Source organism: Mandrillus leucophaeus, unplaced genomic scaffold (assembly GCF_000951045.1).
Source record: "Mandrillus leucophaeus isolate KB7577 unplaced genomic scaffold, Mleu.le_1.0 Scaffold592, whole genome shotgun sequence".
Taxonomy (NCBI): domain Eukaryota; kingdom Metazoa; phylum Chordata; class Mammalia; order Primates; family Cercopithecidae; genus Mandrillus; species Mandrillus leucophaeus.
In genome coordinates this window covers 647,017-666,494 of record NW_012106386.1, presented here as the reverse complement: position 1 = coordinate 666,494, position 19,478 = coordinate 647,017, and positions in this window count along the sequence as shown.

Sequence of the window (19,478 nt, the reverse complement as noted above, 5' to 3'; positions counted from 1 at the left end):
GGTTTGGTGGACTTGGCCAGGCAAGGAGTAGTGTTGTGCCTAACAGAGGCAAGAATGTCAGCGATTCTGCAACACTATGCTTCAGCTCTTGGCTTCAAACACAGTTTGGGACTATCCCAGTGATATTTTGAGCTACCCTTTCAACAAATGACATTGTTGTGTAAGCTAATAAGACTTGGCTTCTATTGCTTGCAGATCTGATGCAAGGGCATTCTAGTGAGGAGAATCTTAAAATAATTTAGCCATGTGGGGTGAACTCTTAAGCAAGGGTGACAGAGCAATTTTCAAGGATGAATGGAAATTGTGGTGTCTGATTATCTGTAAGAATAAAGGGTGGAAGAGTTTTTAAGCACTGAGGCGAGTGGGTGGACAAGTACTGCAGGATGGTAAGAGGTTGAGATTGATCAATGGGATGCGTTGAGCACGTTGGGTTATTCTGGAGTTTGCAAATGTTTTTACTGGTGATTAGGCCACCTGTGCTTGCTAAGTGGCACCCAATAGTTAGATTAGTATCATTGATTGCAGTGGCAACCAATCTGGAGTGGCTGCTGCAAAGACACAGGTTGCAGTCAGGGAGGTGCAGCTGGGGCTGTGCACTCCATGGGGCCAGTGGGAGCCAGGAACAGGAGGGAGTCCCATCCCTTTATGAGTTGGTCGAGAGGAAGCCCTGCACTCCCAGGCACAGTTGCAGCTGCCCAGCTGTGGCTGTGGACCCAGCCATCCCTGTGCTCTCAGGGGCCCAGGAAGCACCCTCGCCCCTACAGGCTCAAAAGTGCCTACTCCCATTGCCTGGCCTTTCCCCATTCCTAGTGCCAACTTTGATTTTAGAGCAAAGTTGTGGCTGAGCTCAGGTGCTGACATGACTTGGCTGGGTGTGCGTACTCAGGGTAGTGCTGACATGCCAGCCCCCTCCTGCCTCAGGCCCCTTCAGACTTTGGCCACTGACAGGCATGGGAGGGAGGCTGAGGGGGTGTTGAGGGCATCTTGGTGTAGGACTGCAGGTACCCCTCAGCGTGAGCAGCCTGGGCCCCATGAATGGCATCAGGAGACAGGCTCCTGGGCAGAAAGAAGTGGGTCCCTGCTGAAATTCCACATTAAAGACAGGGATGGCCTGAAGCCTGGGGGCCAGGCTATCAATTCAGTGGATCAGAGTGAGAACTTATGGTGCTTTTTCTGGCCTGCCCATGGCCACCCATGGACCAATGACCTATCTGTGGAGAGAACTACCCACTATGGGTCTCCTCTCCATTGAGAGCTGTACACTCATTGGAGTGACCTGATGAGAACCAGAGCTACCCACTGTGAGTCCCCTCTGTGCTGCGGGCTGCACAGATTACAGGACAACCTGCCTGTGAAGAGGGGCTACCCACTTTGGGTCTCCTGAGAGCTCTACTGTAGCTTAATAAAGCTCTTCACCTCTCTCACCCCCCAGTTGTCTGCATACTTAATTCTTCCTGAACATGGGACAAGAACTCAAGACCCACCAAATGGCAGGACTTAAAGGGCTGTAACACAAACAAGACTGACCTCACCATGTTGTGAGCATGAGAAGAATCGAAGAGAAAAGAATAGAAGAGCTGCATCCTTTTGTGGGGCCCAGACCTAGAAGCTTTCCAAGCCAGGGCCGTGACACCCTCTTTGGGACTCTGTGGTTCCTGGCATCTCCAAGCTTCCAGACACCACCATGTTACCTGGTGCCCACAGCAGAAGTTGCTTGCAATATGTGTGGTCTAGCCACAGCCTCGCAGGAAGCTGATACCCATGCCAGCACCTGGAGCTGCCTCCCCCAGTGCAGCCATCATGCGTTGTTGTGTGCAGTGACTGGAACCTGTGCTTGCTCATCCCTCGCCACTCTGCACATGGCTCAGCCTTGGCAGGCATGGAATCTGGGCTGGTAGCCTGAGCCGAGCACAGCCTGCAAGGCTAAGTGGGTGGAAGGAGCTCAGCAGGCCCGAGCAAAACTCAGGCAAAGGTGCCACTGGCCACAGAGGTTTCCAGCTGCCAAAGTGGCACCCAAGCATCCCACGATATCATCTCACAGAGACTGGAAGACAAAAGTGCTATCTTTGTTAATTTAAAAAGGGTGGCTCACAGGACCTTGAGAAAGACATTCCTGGGTTGTAAAATTGGCAAGAGACTTTTAAAAATGTACATTTCAAAGGGGCAGAGAAAGAAATTACAATTAGAGAGTTTTCTAAAGTAAATTCTCTAAGAAAAGAGAGGCCAGGAAGAACTCTATCTAAAGTTTAGTTAAACAGAGGAGATTTTTATGACAGTCTTGATCACCCCTAGATTTCCTAAACAGTTTCCTGCTCAACCCCAGAAGGAGGAAAAAAAACACCGGGAAATACTGGTTATTTTTATTTCTTGATAGATTGATGGAATGGATTCACAAAGTCAATTAATGTAATTACACAAAATATAGAATGCTTGGCTTCTTGCACACCTGGTCTGGTTACTATGATTTATTAATATACTTCAGATGATTAATTATTTTTTCTCATTTAAATACACCTCAGAAACCTTTTTAAAGACTTGCTATTTATAGCTTCCCCCAACCAAACTACATCCAGAATCACAAACTGCTAATCACTAATAACTAACACCGGAGTTTTGCCAGTATTTAGAATTAAAATCTAGTCATATGTGGTAAAACAAACAGGAAATGAGCATCCGCCATGCTCAAAGCATGAGCATATGTTTAGGAAAACTGGTAAATAGAACAGTGAGTGACTGTAAACTCAATTAAAAACTTTTTAAAAGACAATAATGTAATTATGAACAAGTATAAGAAATGATGCAAAATCTACATTTTAAATTATTTAAATAAATGATGTTTTAAATTAATGTGCATATGTTGTATAAGATGGTTAATGCTGGAATATACCTTTATATGCCTATATATTGAATATACATTTAGGTGTATTAGAATGTACGTATTAAAAAATATTCAAGAAATCACAAAATGACAGATGGATAAAACATACCAATACGTTCCAATGAAATTGCTCCTAAATTATATTTATTTCATATTTCCTGAATAATTTTCTAATTATTACCAATGTTAGTAAATTTCCCAAGTTAATCTTTCAGTCTATTACTTTCAAAAGAAGTTGCAGTAATTTAAATTATGAGATTAAAGTTCTATTAAATAACAGAAGGAAAAAATAAAATAAACCAATTAGATGTATTCTAAGATGTATTCTAACATACTGAAAGTTGACTTCTATTGGACAAAATTTTTCCACTCTAATTCCTCTTTGCATTAGCCCTTTCATCTGAGGTGTGTCCTTTGTTTCACAGAGACAGCTGTCAGTCTCTTAAAAACCAATAAATAATATAATATGCTTAGATAAATTTAAAGGAGCTGTTCATGGAATATATTCACTGAGTTTCAGTTTCAGTAGGCACATTTCTATTTTTGTATTTGATTTGAGTATGGCCTATAATCTTGTCCTTTTCCCTCCTCTTATTCTCTTATTGAATTACAGATAACATTAAAAAGCACCATAAAAACTCTTTTTTCTAATTTCTTTTTTTCTTTTTCTTTAGTGGACCTGTTCTGGAAAAAGAGGAAAAAGGTTATATTATTTTCTTTTCTTGCCAAATTTTCTTGGTTAGTGTATTGACGACTAAATAGATTTTATATGCCAGTGTAGCTTTAGTTATGGAGTAAGTGGCTATTGACATTGTATGTAAATTGAATTTTTAAGACATTAAATCATGTATTAAATAAGTGTGGAAGGGACTGCGTATAAGTTGCTGCCCAGTCTCTAAGAATATTTCTATCTGGTCACTTGTACCTTGGTCGAGAGGCAAAGTTATATTTTACTCTCTCATTCCCTTACTCTCAGCTTAAGCATTTACAGCATCCTTTTGTATGGAGAAAAGAAAGAGAACTGGTTCTGCGTAAATAATCCCCACTTATTTAAAGGATTTACTGACGTCTTTGTTTCTGCTTACTGTGGGCATCTATACAGAACTGAAAACAAATGGCCTGTGCTGTTGAGAATTCATTTACTGTTTTAGAAATGGGGTGTAAATTTTGTAGAATAAATGGGAAAATATGAGAGGGAAATCAACATTAAATGAGTGCTTCATCTAATTACCTCATCTAATAATACTAATTTGTCTGCAGGACAATGTTGTAAATAATTGGACTAAAGCTCACAGTTCAGATAAAGAAACCGATATCTAAAGAAATCTGGAATTTGGCTAAAGCATAGAGTTCTAATTTCTAAATCTGTAGATTTTACCGCACGATACTCTGCCTCCTGTAATGATAATGGCTCACTTTTATTAAGTACTCGCTATGTGCCAGAAATTCTTCTAAGTGTTTTAAAGCTGTTGGTGTTTTGCAACCAAAGACTACCAGGCTGCGGTTGAATAATTTGGGACTGTGACTCATTGTAATGAGGAAGAACTCACATCATCAGGAACTGTGGGGCATCTCAGTGCGAAACTATTGAAAAGACTTATTATAGGATTTAGGTTTATTATCCTGATTTGGATGGTTTTAGAAAAGATTTCTGAAAGTAGGTCTTTGCTCTGGCTTGGATGCTGTCAGGAAGTGGGAGTAACTTTATGATGAGTTATGCTAATCTTATCTAGAAGGGCAGGCTAGAATGAGGTCAAAGCTGTAACTGGTTGAGAAAACAGTCACACTCGTATTAGGCAGGAAAGGGGAATAATGAGGTCATTTTTGTGGGTTGCACAATGATCAAGTTTTTGTCCCTGTGTAAGCGTGATTGTAAAATGCCCTTATTTTGTTCTTGATCCATCATCAAGATGGTGGCCTTTTCTGATGTTGATATTCAATAACAGTGTTTATGTTCAACAGGAGAAAACCAAGGCTTAGTTTATTGTACCAGACTAGTTCCCAAATGTCAGGGGCCACTTTTATCTTTCTTAGTCTGTTCTTTTGTCCACAGGCAGATAACAGTAGGCCACAGCACATTAATCCATGACAACTGAAATTTCATCATTGTTGAGATTTTGCTGATCAGGAGTTTCTTTAGAGAACGTAGTCTTTACTTAGACTAGAGTTAGTCTCTCCTGCTCCTTTTCTTACAGAATGAATTGTTGAATTTTCTGAAGGAACAATGGCTGTGAACTGCATTTAATTAAGTCCCTGACAGGATATATTGGCTAATGTAACACAAGCAATGATCAGAAACACAGTGACTATTAGTTCTTGAAACAAGTTTTGAAGCCTGGAACCTAGATTATACAACTCCAGCTGGTTCTGAAAAAGATCCACCTTAGCCTTATTTATTAAATTAAAATATCGAGGAGGAGATATCCTTATATATAGTCATTAAATAAATTATAGTGCATTAATAAAAAGAACAGTTTTCATCCAGCTAAAACTGATGCTGTAGATAAATATCCATTGGTATTGGGAGATGTTTGTGAAGTATAGTTAAATGAAAAATTCAGGTTGCTAAGTAGAATATTGGCATTTAATCTGTATGCATAGAAAAATGTGTGGAGATAAATTTATGAATGTGTTAACTGTAGTTGTCTCTAAGAGGTGTGCTTATGAGAGATTTTAAATTCGTTTTGTCTTTTGGCTTATCTGCAGGTTCTCATTTTTCATGATCAACATATATTCTCTTTTAATGAATAAAAATAAACAAATGTTTCTTCATATAATGGAATTATGGTTGATTTCTATTTCTATTTCCATATTTTTATACATTTTGTGATTTTTGATAATATCCTAAACTATCAATATTATTAACTAAAAATAAGAAAAGAAAGTAGTATCTAAAATCACCTATCTGTATTAAAATATAAAATGAAAAAAGTTGAGGAGTGATTGACAATTCAAATACAAAGTAGTGTATACATTGTAGGGTCTTTGATTATTTCATTTTAGCTGTATCTTAAATTTTAGTACCTGGCTTGATATGGATCCTGATCATCCTTCATTTTCAATCACTTTAGGGAGGTAAGAAAGCTCTTTATTTAATTTCTGGTTCAAAATATATTATAATGGTATTTTCAATTTTGATTGAAATCTAAATGAATCATTTTTTCTTCCTTTATTATGTAATAATGTTATCTAAATATAATACAAAAATTTCCTTCTCCTTTTCAATACATAAAGCTCATCTTTGGTTATTACTTTAAAAGCCTTAATTTTGAATAATAGAAGTTTGCATTACAATCTTTATCTTATCCATGACCTCAATGGAAATATTCTGACAATTTTCTCTTTAGTTGTTTAGTCATTCACTAATTAACTTAACATATATTCTACCTTTAGGGTGCAGGTATCTGTCTTAAGAAATATTCTTAAAGTGTTATATATTTTATCATAATATTTTAAATAATTAATTCCAAATGTTATAAATATTTTTGGGATTATTAATATGAACACACCAAATATAATTGTAATCTAGTTGTACCATTATATTGCCAGAATACATATGACTTAAATATAATATGTTGTTTAATGATAGGTATGAAATTGATCTGAGTTCTGTATGATGATTTATATTTGGGATTTATGCACCTTTATACAAGAATTTGTAGATATTTTCTTTTCACAGTTTCATTGTCTGATTTACATATTAGGTTTATTCAAGGAATTGAAATGTTTTCCATGTTGTTTCTTCAAGAACTGCAAAGATTTCAAGATTTTTACCTTCCCGGCAAGCTAAACAAGTTAGCTTGACTTAGTTTGAGAGATACTGGGACAAGAAAGGAGACCTCTGAGTTGGAGATAAAAGACAGTGTGTTACCAGCAACAATAGGACTAGCCAGAGTAACAATATTGTGCTGCTTCCTTGAGTCCCACTTTCCAAAGGGCAACAAGTGAACTGCCATGCAATATATACTCCAGTGGTGTGTGTGACAAGATAAAAACCCTAAGTTTAGAAAACCCGATCTCGTATAGGAGGCTGCTAGTGAACAGTATATGCACATCCCTTCTTCAGAGAGGTATTTTTCATTATATTGGACAGTGAATAAATCTGCTTCAATGGTAAACAGTGTTTCTATATTCTGAAGCTGCTTGCTATCTTCGAAAATATAGTATTTAGCAAGTTAGATGTTAAGAATTTTCACAATTCTGTATGCCTCAAAAGGTGAGGCATACAAGATTGTGTAAGACTTACTGAGAATTGTTTCCAATGTTTTGTATTCTAGAGAAGTTCAAATATATCAGGAATTAATTATTTTCTGATTGATATAAAATATGAGTAAATACAAAAAACTAAAGTTTTGGTTGGGAAAGTATTTTTTGACATTACTTATAGATCTCCATTGATTATTCTTTTTATTAAGTTTATTGGCTGCTTGTATTCTCCCAAAAATAGCTTTCATAAAGATTTTTTCACATGTATTAGCATAAAGTGGACTAATCTATTATTCTGTATGATTTTTTTATCCCCTTCCATATTACAGCCATATAATTTCTGATTCCTATTATTTTTGTTGTTTTTTGTAATCATCAGCTTCCAAGTCAGGATGTATCATAAGAAGAAGTGCTGAAGGAGAGGTGTGTCCTGTATTTTTTTTCATTAAATATATTAGAAAGTGCATTTTTTTTTCTTTTTAATTCCATTAGTGTTTGTCTCTATGCTTTTCAAAAACATTTTAACTATATTTCTTAAATTGACAGAGCCGAGAGAAATAATATCTTATGAGTTTGTTGAAATAATGTGCAATTTTAGGAATATATATCTCTATGTTATACACACATACACAGGAAGTCCTCACTTTGACAGTTATGACATACATAAATTTCATTTCCCGCAGTTAGTTAAATAACACCAATTACCAAACCATATGGCTTAAATTTCAGTTACTATGGTATGCTAACTGTGATTAATTGCATGAAGTGCAAACTTCACTGCTAGCCTTTCAATCCATAGATAACTATCCAAATAATTGATTCATATCATGATCAGTGACCAATCATATCACTGCAAAGTCTATTAATTACTGTTTGCTATGGTTTTAATGTGTTTCCAAAGTTTATGTGTTGAAAATTTGATCCCCAATGTGACAGTGTTGAGACATGGGGTCTAATGAGAGGTGTTTGTGTTATGGGGACACCACCCTAATGAGTGAATTACTGCTGTTATCACAGGAGTGTGTTTGTAATCATGACAGTGTGTTCCTTATACAAGGACTAGCTTGGCCACCTCTTGTTCATTCTCTCTCACATACCCTCTCTTTGTCCATCTGCCTTCTGCCATGGGATGATGCAGTAAGAAGGCCCTTGCCACATACTGGTTTCTCAGTCTTGAACTTCCCAGCCTCCAGACTATGAGCCATTAAATTTCTATTCATTGTAAGTTGTGTAGTCTGTGATATTCTGTAATGGCAGCATAAAATGAACTAAGACATTGCTCATCTGTTATTTAGTTTATTCTCACACAGCAAAGCATGCATTTGTGTTGCTTCCTTATCCGTATGATACATGCATTCTACATTTTACCAAAGTAAGTAATTTGAAGCGGAAATTGGGTAACAAAAATGAAAGTAAGCAAAAAAAAAAAAAAGACCCCCAAAATGATAATGCTATCAGTGAAGCTGGATGTGATTAGAAGATTTTAAAATGGCAATAAGAAAGCTAATAGAGAAAGACCTAGACTTGCATAAAGCTATCTATGAACCCTACTGAAAATGTCCAGTGGATATCAAAAACAGGGTAAATAAAGTTACTTCAACATTTTTAGTTGAAATTGCACAAAAAAGAGACATTGCAATGGTTAAATGGGGCATTTATTTCTATTTTGGTTTGAAAACTATATTTAAACAAAGATCACAAACAAAGATTACACTAGACAAACTAGTTTGTCTAGTATTCGGGCCAAAGTGAGGAAGTTACACTGCATTGAAAGAAAATAGTAATTAATTACAGGAATCTGAAGAAGAGCATTTACTGCCAGTTAATGCTCGTTTCATTGTTTCAAAGGTGGGCATAAATTAATGATTAATGTTAAACTATCTGATGAAACTCCTAGCATAACTAAGATGACTGCTGTAAAATTTGTCCCCAGATTCCAAGGATTACTTAATGCAGAGAGTTATGATGATCATCAAATATTTATGATTGATGAGAAATGTCTTTTTCAGAAGGCAATCTCATCAAGAGCTTATGCAACAAAAGACACAGGATTATAAAGTAGCCATAAAGGAGAGACTTGAACTATACAGCCAGAGGAACTTAATGGAGGTGAACTTTTGACATAAATGAGGAAAGTGGTTGTGATGAAAAGGAAGATGTTACAGATGAAGTGACCCTGGCAAGATATTTCACATTAAAGAAACTTTGGTGATGTTTCGCATCATCAAAACACAATGGATAAAATGTTGGAAGGTGATTATGGTTGGCAGAATAATGGCCTTCCAAAAGATGTTCGTGTCCTAATACCTGAATCCGACGAATATATTAGGTTGCATGGAAAAGGGGAATTAAGGTTGCAGATGGAATTTATTTTGCTAATCTGCTGACTTTAAACAAATTAACCTGGATTATTCAGGTGGGCCCAATGTAATTACAAGGGTCATTACAAAATGGAAGAGGAAGGAAGAAGATAGGAGTGAGAGGGAGATGTGATTATAGAAGAATGGTCAGAGAAATGCAATGTTGTTGTCTTAGAAGATGGAAGAAGGGGACTGTGAGTCAAGAAATGGCCTCTGGAAGATGTAAAATGCAAGGAAATGGATTGCTTGTAGAGCCCCCAGAAAGGAAAACAGTCCCACTGATATTTAAGCCTAGTGAGACCTATGTCACACTTCTGACATACATAACTGTAAGATAAATTTGCATTGTTTTAAGCCAATAAACTTGTGATAATTTGTTACTGCAGCAGCACACCAACATGGCACAAGTATACATATGTAACGAACCTGCACATTGTGCACATGTACCCTAGAACTTAAAGTATAATAAAAATTTTTTAAAAAGTCAAAAAAAAAAAAAAAGAAAAGAAAACTAATACACTGATCCAAACATAGAACTTTGACAACTCACTAAGGCATACAAAACATGGTTCCTGCATGACAAGAAAGCAAATGCTGTTCAAACTACCACTGATAAATTTTTACAAAGAAATAAATACTTTAATTCTAAGGACTCCTAATGTTTTAAATTACAGTATATTAAGTAAATCTTGATTTTTTTGTTTTGTTTTCCTATGTATTTATAACTTATAGTATGTGTTTTAAATGTTTTGACAAAAATATTATAAGGTCACTGAAAAATTTCATTTTCCCATTGAATATAAAGATTTCTTTGCATGGTTTTAGCCTGGGTGATCATTGATCATTTTTATGGTCCTCTATCACCATGCAAAGTGAGGACTGAATAAACACACACACACACACACACACACACACACACACACACACAAATAAATCTAAGAATTTGAATTGTTTTATACTATAATTCAAAATGAATATGTATTTTTATTATAGATGACTTTAATGTTTACTAATAGTTGTTTATGTTATACTTTCTCATTCTTAAGTTCATACATTTACTTCATCTTATATTTACATGTGGTACAAAATTTCAAGTCAAAATTTTATTAATGATAGCTAGCATATTCTTTTCTCTATCCTTGAATGATTTCAAGTAATTTTAAAAATTTATTTTATGCAATAAACTTGATGGAGTATAGAATTTTGTGATATAGACTTTACCCCTTAACTGTCAGTAGACACTCCCTTTGTTGTACCAGGAGTTTGGAGCAAACTTTGTTTTTCACAGCTTTCACAGAATCTGAAATAATGAAATTCTGTGGCCCTCAACGGAATACACTTTACCATTGATGACACGTGATAGTTTCCCAAGCACTCTCTAAGTCTGAAGGATAAATATAACAATATAACACTATTCATCTTTTTTTTGAGGGGGTGGGGGGGCAAGGTCTTGCTCTGTCACCCAGGCTATAGTGCATTGGTGTGATCATGGCTCACTGCAGCCTCAACCTTCTGGGCTCAGTGATTCTCCCACCTCAGCCTCCTTAGTAGCTGAGACTACATAAACCCACCATAATATTCAGCTAATTTTTGTATTTTTTTTTTTAAAGATGGGGTTTTGACATGTTGCCCAGGCTGGTCTCAAACTCCTGGGTTCAAATGATCCACCTGACCACTATTCATCTTTCTTGAGTTAATTTTACACTAAAGTTTTTCTTGGGTGGGAGGAGAAACATTGTTTTTAATACTAAAATGTCCCTGCATGTATTACGGATCAGAATAGAAAAACTTCAGGAAATCTTAAGATAAAACAAAAAAAGTATTTTGAAAATTTCTAGATGTGAAGGGAAATTTAGATTTTCCCCTTTCTACTGCCATTAATAGATACTCTGTTAAAAATACATGAGAATCATGAAGAGAATATTTATATTCCAGTTACCTGATTTTATTCACCTCCTGGGTCTTTATTAACATGTGGAATTATATGTCTCAGAATTCATGGTATCCCAGCTAGTCTTCCTGGTACTGCCAAGCTGTCTTATGCTAAAATAGAGTTTGGGGCAAGAAAGGTTGACAGGATTACTATACTAAACAAGGGAACAGTGTCTGAATGAAAGGAATGTCTCATTAATTTGCTTTTCAAAGGGATTGGTGATTTTGGAGGTATACAAAATTTTTCTAACTTTTCATATATATCTATGTATGCACATGTTGGTATGTATATTCATATATATTCATAAGCACAACTGAGATAATATCAAATGTGTCTAGCATTGTTCTGAGCACTAAACTTATTTATTCATTTATATCCCAGCATATACACAAATTTGTCCTTCATTTCATCATAAATATATTTTTGGTATTTCATCTATCATTAAATACATATCAACATCATTGTTTGAATCTGCATAATATGCTATATGTCAGAATATTTCTTAAATAACTTTCCTGTTCTTGCACTTTTAGGTTATTTCTAGCTTTTAATTATTGTAAATATCATCTGGTTGCAAAATCTTGCATCTCAACTCTGCTCGTTTTTTTGTTTTGTTTTGTTTTGTTTTATTTTGAGACAGAGTCTTGCTCTGTTGCCAGGCTGGAGTGCTGTGGTTCAAACTCAGCTCTCTGCCACCTCCGCCTCCTGTGTTCAAGCGATACTCCTGCCTCAGCCTCCCAAGTAGCTGGGACTACAGGCACACGCCACCGCACCCAGCTAATTTTTGTATTTTTAATAGAGACAGGGTTTCACCATGTTGGCCAGGATGGTCTCAATCTCTTGACCTCGTGATCCGCCCGCCTTGGCCTCTCAAAGTGATGGGATTACAGGTGTGAGCCACTGTTCTTGGCCTGGTTTTTTTTAATGCAAATTTTTAGAAGTGAATTATTGGGTCAATGTGTATGATTATTTTTAGTGCTAATGAATGCACTCTTTTTTTCCAGAAAATTCAGAGATGAAAATATTTCATTAGAATTGTAGCTTCTGTAGACCCTCAGTAACTGCATTTTAGTCCTATAAAAGCTAACATACTATAGTTGCCAATTTCAAAAACTGATATGCCAGAGTTACTAAGCAATTCCAAACCCTTTTCCTCATAGGAGCCAACTGGCTCCTCTTTCCAATTTGAAAGAGGAAGTACTACTTGTCACATGGTTATGCAACTCTAGATGTGGCTGAAGGGGATAGGGGAACCAGGCACTGACTCAACACAAGCTGTTTCAATCAGATTTTCTTCCAGAAATTAAAATTGAGACACAAAAATGGAGTCATTTAACTGGAAATATTTAAGTCAGAAAATCATTAAAGATAAAAAACTAATGTCATAATTTTAGCAAAGCCACAGCTGGCCATGTGTAATTGGATATATAAGTAGAGAAGTGAGTTTACAGAAAAACTATGAAGTAGATAACACTTAGAAAAAAAGAGGAGAAAAGAATGTGAACACTCAGGAGTATAAAGAAAGACAAAGGGAGTGGCAGACTAGAGCATTCCTACTTCTGTGGATTTTGAATATTCTTCCTAATATTAGATTCCATGAAATTATTCTGAATCCTTCAGATTGATCTTATGAGCAACCTGTTTTATACTGGTATTCTCTAAGACATATTTATTAGAAGATAAAGTAGGAAGACAGAGCTTTTTGTCCCTCAATTTCTGAAGCAGTATTAGCAGCAATCATTTTACCTATGTGAGTCAATGCAACTAGATTTCCAAGGTTCTAGGTGAACACATAGGAGTTACTACAACCACTATTCCAGAAAGTCAAAAGAATTTACATGGAGTCCATTGCAGGGAAGTGATGCAGCTGAAATACTATTGATGGAGTTGTAGAGAGAAAGGTTAGGATCATACTGTTTCGATATTTTAAAGAGGGAGAGAACGGAAAGATGAACTAGCCAATATTGGTTAGAAAATCTCATGGTAACAGAAATAGAAATGTGGGTTGTATTGAGCCTATCAGTGGAGCAATCTCTGGAGATGATGATGGTGATAAAATAACCTTTGGTACAATGTGCCCACTCCTTTTCACACATTGTTGCTCACTGGAAAAAAAAAATAAGGTATCAGGAAGCCTAGGTTCTAGTATTTTGTTTCTATTTATCTGTATGCATTTTGGTAAATCAATCACCTTCCTTATAAATTATTTTCTATGTTTAATTAGAAAAGTGTCTGGTCTCCCTGTCTTAATCATTCATTGACTAAAAGAAAGAAAATGAAGAATAAAAAATTTTGTAAAAAAGTAAAATTCTGTTATAATTGATTTATCGTATTGCTATTTGGGAGAGACCATCTTGTTAAAATTTGACCACTGTTACTAGATGGTCAGGTAAACCTTGAAATTCACAGTAAGTCCCACGCAGTTCAGTCTTAAAAGGTTAGCAGAATACTGACGAGTGCCTATTGTTGAGTGTAACAGTTAATAGCACACTAAAACCTACTATTAACACTCCAGAAACTGCAAAAATGTGTACTTGGCAATAGGTTTTGGCCAGTTGACATTGTTACTTTACACGGGCTGAACATGGCTAAATTTTTAATTTAGTATTTTTTGGAAGATGAAAAACTTTTTGAATGTTTTAAATCAAGATCATGGTTAGACTTTCATTCTAACTAGTCTAATTAGCTAATTAAGCATGTTCTCATGATGGGCTGTATGATCAGTTAATCAAATAACAAGAGGGTAAAAATATATTTTCTAGGAATTATTCCATCAAATATTTCAGTCTTCACCAAGTACTTTAAGACATTCATGTCTAAATGACTATTTTAGGTTAACAAGTACTTCCTTTTATATGTCTTCACATTAAATGGACTGTATTTTTGAAGGTAATCTTCATTATGTCTAGATGACAAGGCAACTAGTTCAAGGTATATTGGCATTATTCTAATATTATAATTTCTATAAAATATAATTTAAGATTATGATCCTGTATTGAATTACTATATATTTTTGAATCATAAAACAATTTCCAATACAATTATGGAAGGTGAAAAGTTTAATTCCTCAAGAATTTTATTATTTATAAATGCTAATGAACATGGGTCTTAGCCAAATTATTAAGATCTGTATAGCAACATTAAATCATAGTTAGAAACTTCAAATATTGTTTGTGATGATAAGCACATAGTGTTAAACATTCAAATGTCATTCTAATAATAAAAATCATGTATTTATCAGTGTGAAGATCCTTTTTTTAACATAGTTTCAAATGCTATTTTATAGCTTCCCACTAAATATTAAGTAGTTATACTCATTTTAAAATAATTTTAAAATATTTTCTAGAAGCACAATTAATTCTGCATGAGAATTCCTAGATTCTTTTATTTAGACTCTTATGAATGTAGTTCTATTTATAATTAATATCAAAATTATAGTTATTCCCTATTATCATTTCAGTTAACATTTTCATGATAGAAGAGGAGCAAGATCTAATTTTGCAGTTAAAATGCTAAATTTAGTTGGAAGGCTACATTTTGCCATGACCTTAAACAGATGTGGGACAAGATATTGAGCATAAAATTAATTATTGACAATAGTGAAAATATTTTAATTTGAAAATTTCATAAATCTATGTGGATTTGAATGCTTTCCTTCTTCCCACACATACCTTGCAAAAATTCAGAAAATGAATCCTGACAATAAAATCATTAGAGAACTGCATTCCATTCTCAATGACTTAATAAAATTATGAATAATATTTGCATTTTAGCTGTTATAATATTAATTTTTATTTGTAAATTTTTTATGTCAAATACATAAGAATTAAACATTGACTGGACAATTATAAGATCTTAGGGAAATTATTATGTGTATTAGGGTTTAGAATGCAATGGAAGTGCAATTGAAAATTTCTCTTTGGGGGAATTTCTTTCTAAGGTTATGATGCTATGTTTTTAACCAGTGTTGAGAAAGGTAGTTTGGTTCAGGAAGATTTTGGACGCAAGCAAACACATTAGTTGGCATTAGCAATCCAAGCAAAAACGTCAAGGCTTAAATTTGGTAAGATGGTGATAAGGTGATGATGGAAATTGATAGTAAAGAGAGTATAAAAAATGCAATAGGACTTGGCCACCAATTGGTTTATAAGTAAGAACAGTGAAATATATTTTTCTCCCATGATACTGTAAGAATAGTGAAACTGAGATATGTAAAGGAGGACATAACTATTTAGTTGGATAAAAATAGAATTGGAGAGCGTTTTCACTTGTAAAATAATAAATAAAAGTATTTGAAATCATGTCATGCCATACACTGGAGATCTGAAAGAAAGAAGAGCTAAAACTATGCCGAGTTAGGATAAAATTGAAGCATATAACATAGTTGGAAATACTGAGGGAAAGAGTGGGAAAAAGTGCTGATGATTACAGTGCTTTTGGAGACAGAGATAAAAGGGTGAAAAAACGAGGAAAGATCATATGATTTGTTTAGAGTTAAACTGAACTTAAACTAATTTTAGTGGGTGTTTGAGAGTTTAATGAGCAAATGTTAAATTGTTGAAGTGTAGAAGAGGGGAGGTAATAAGAAAATAGGAGTAGAGGCAATAGATTTCTTAAGAGTTTGGGGAAAAAAGAGAAAAACTAGAAGCTATTTAGTATTTACTGCACTTTTATTCATTCTTTCTGCTTGGAGATGAGCATATATTTTGGCAGAAAGAACAAAACCTATCAGGAGGCGGCGATGACAATCTGGAGAGTGAAGAATGGAAAGTTTAGAGAAGCACACGACCTTGAATGTGTAGTATTCAGAGCACAAGTGTGATTCAAGAGGGGCTTAAATAGCAAAGGTTTTGTTAGAGTTTGGTATCATTTCAAATATGGTAAAGATGAGTCACAAACTGTAGAGGAGAAGATGTCCTGAAGGTCTTTTTTCTGTACCTTCAAATCCACTGTTCCCCAACTGGGTGCTTCCCTGTTGGGAAAAGTGTAGGGGGTATTACTGATATAGACTTGCCCTGTGGGCCAATTAGAGGCACCATGGATAGAATCTGGGAGACTGGAAGAAGTGAGATAGGATGTTCTGCTTGCTAGGTTTTAACCAGTCGGCTGAATCCCACTAAAGTCACAGCTGTGGTCTGACTATCTTCCCCAGTGCATTTAACCCTTGTCTTTGCACCCTAAGGTTTAAGAGTTGTAAAAGCTCAGCATGGTTAAGGCCTAGAGCATATGCACTAATTATCTTGTTCAGATTTCTTTAGAAAACAATGTCCTATTAATCATTCTTCAAGTTTTCCAGTTTTAAATGTGTCATTTGTTTAATGCCAATGTTGTAAATGATAAGATGTTCAAGACTATAAGAACCTAAAGGATTAATTAACAGATCTGCAAAAACAATTGAGGAGAGAGAAAAAGAGAGAGAGTCTTTCTGGATGAAAATAATAGTTATAAAAAGGTGGAAAGTTAAGAGACCAGGTCTTTTTCACTGTATCAAGGCTGTTCTTCTGTCATCTTACAACCTTTACCCATATTCACATAGTTTCTTGACTTGGAACTTTGTTTTTGAGTCTTACATGATAATTTGTTTGTTTTTTAAATACCTTTCCTGGTGTGCGTAACCCTGACAAAGAGAAATTATAAAATTGAAATAAAACAATTGTGTTCTAGCCTGGAAACCATCTCCTCTTGCCATAAAAATTTTTAGTCTGATGTGAGTTTTGATCAAATTATCATAAGTTACTTCACCTTTAAGTCAAATTGTAATATTCAGTCATTAAGCAAATATTTTTCAAGTGATATTGTGGCATTAGGGATCATAGAAAATGTCCATGTACCTGTGAACGTCTTAGCCTACTGAGAGAGGCAAAGGACAAATAGTAAAGAGATAAAGAAGATAATTTTGGCTAGTGTTGAATTCTATGAAGAAAAGAATCCGAGCAATATGGTGGTTAAGAAAGAGTTCTCTTATATTAGAGATGAGGCCTGCAGGAAAATAAAGGGCGAATCAGCAGAGATCCTGTGCTCCAAGGAAAGGGAAGAGATAGTGCAAAGTCCTATGGCAAGAAGATCTTGGTGTGCTAGAGGGACAAGAAGGTCCGTGTGGCCGGAACACTAAGTCCTAGGAGATGGGGCCAGAGAGACAGTCTGCAGTCAGATCATTTTAAGGTCTTGGTAAGGGATTTGGAATTTATTCTACATGCACAGAAGGTTCCTGGAGAATTTGAGCACATTGGTGATATGATTTGTTTTAATTTTTAAAACAATTACACCTACTGCTGCGGGAAGCATAGACTAGAGGCAGGCAAGAGCAAAAGCAGAGACTACTGGAGTTTTATCAATAATAATGTTATTTGAATGTTTACCATTGCAAAGCATGGGATTATCTCATTCAACCTCAAAACACCTTATGCTTTAGATAACTTTATTTGTTATGAAGTTTAGAAATGAAGCTGATGTGGCACAGAGGAATTAAGCAAGTTTCCCTGGGTCATGCAGTTAGCTTGTGCTAGAGGCCAAGATCGACACCACGCCATCTGACACCAGTCACACGACACTGCGCTCATCACTCTGGGAACTCGTATTCATTACAGTTGGCTATAATCCAACAGGCAATGTTGAAGTCCTCGAAAACAATCTTTTTATCATATGACCACCAATATCAGTGGAAAATGCTGGAGATGGAAAATACTAGCAACACTTAGCAGCAATGAAAGATAAAATGAAACAGTGAATTGTCAGACCTCATAATTTTCAGGACAAGGTGTTCTTTCACAAAAGCTTTCCCTTGTCTTACTTAAGCCAACATTTATATATCTCACCTCTATTTTCCTTGCAAACATTTATTTTAAGCCATTTTTGGATTCAGAAAGCTAGATTATTTGGAAAATGTCTTAATATGGAAATGTTAGTGATCTCATCTGAACAGCTTAGAGAGTTCAATGGAGAAGTTCTCCACTTATAAAGATTAAAATATATCCTCACTCCAATGACTCTTTAGCCAAGCATTTTTCTTTTTAAAGCACATCCAAAAATAAAACAGAATTTGGATGAGGCTTACAAAGCATGCTTGTTCTGGTAACATAAATGGCAAGTGAGAAAAGGGGCGGTGAATGACTAACACAAGTTCACTAAAGATGACAATATGTGATTTAGTCACCTCTGGCCAGGAATACGCCTCCATACAAAATAAGAAGCTCACACAAATAGCACAGAGCTCAGAAGCCTGTGGATACATGTATACAAGGTAACAAAATGACCAAAACTCTGTCCATTCCTCTGACCCTTCTGAGCCTAATAATGTGGATCTGTGCACAAGTGATTTGAACATGGTGAGTAATAGCAGTTGTGGAGATGACTGAGTTTGATCCTAATCCTTCAGTCCCTCTTTTTCTACCTAGGAAATAGATGCTAATGAATTACTGTGAAGACTCATCTAAAGACATTTACTAAGTTTTCTCCTACAACATAAAAAAAGAAAGAAAGGACTTTCACATTTTATACATAAATTTTTCCCAAAATTGGAGAAAAGACCAACTTTAATGTAGAGAAAAAGTGAAGCTTTTTGTTTATATCCCTTATACGTAAGTATTCATTTAAAATGGTAGTGATATAAAACGTTCTCACAAATATTGATTTTTTTTGCAAGCGTAATGTGTGATTTGATACAATATCTGGGCCTATTTTATTGACCAAACCCTAGGACTTTGTATTGACCTTTAACAAACAAAATGACTTGTAGCAATTCTTCATACCTTCTGACAGCTAGTTCCCATTTTCCTCTATTATGTCTCCACTCCAGAAGCCACAGACAATCATAAAATGTCATCAAGATTGAAGAGCAAGATATATTCTTTTACTCAGTTTGAAAGGTCTGCTACATGTATGACCAGAAATTTTTGGGGTTTTCAGATTGGGAACATAGAAAATATTATGTTGAATTATTCTTAAAAAGCAAGGCATTTCAATAATCGGCTAGTAAAGTTAAGTGATAATTATGGCTATTGCTTAATTTTATAAAATATCATTTAAATATTGGCACTTGAAACAAGTTTTAAAATGTTTAAAGAAATAGAAAAATAATAGCAGTGAAATGTATGTGATATTT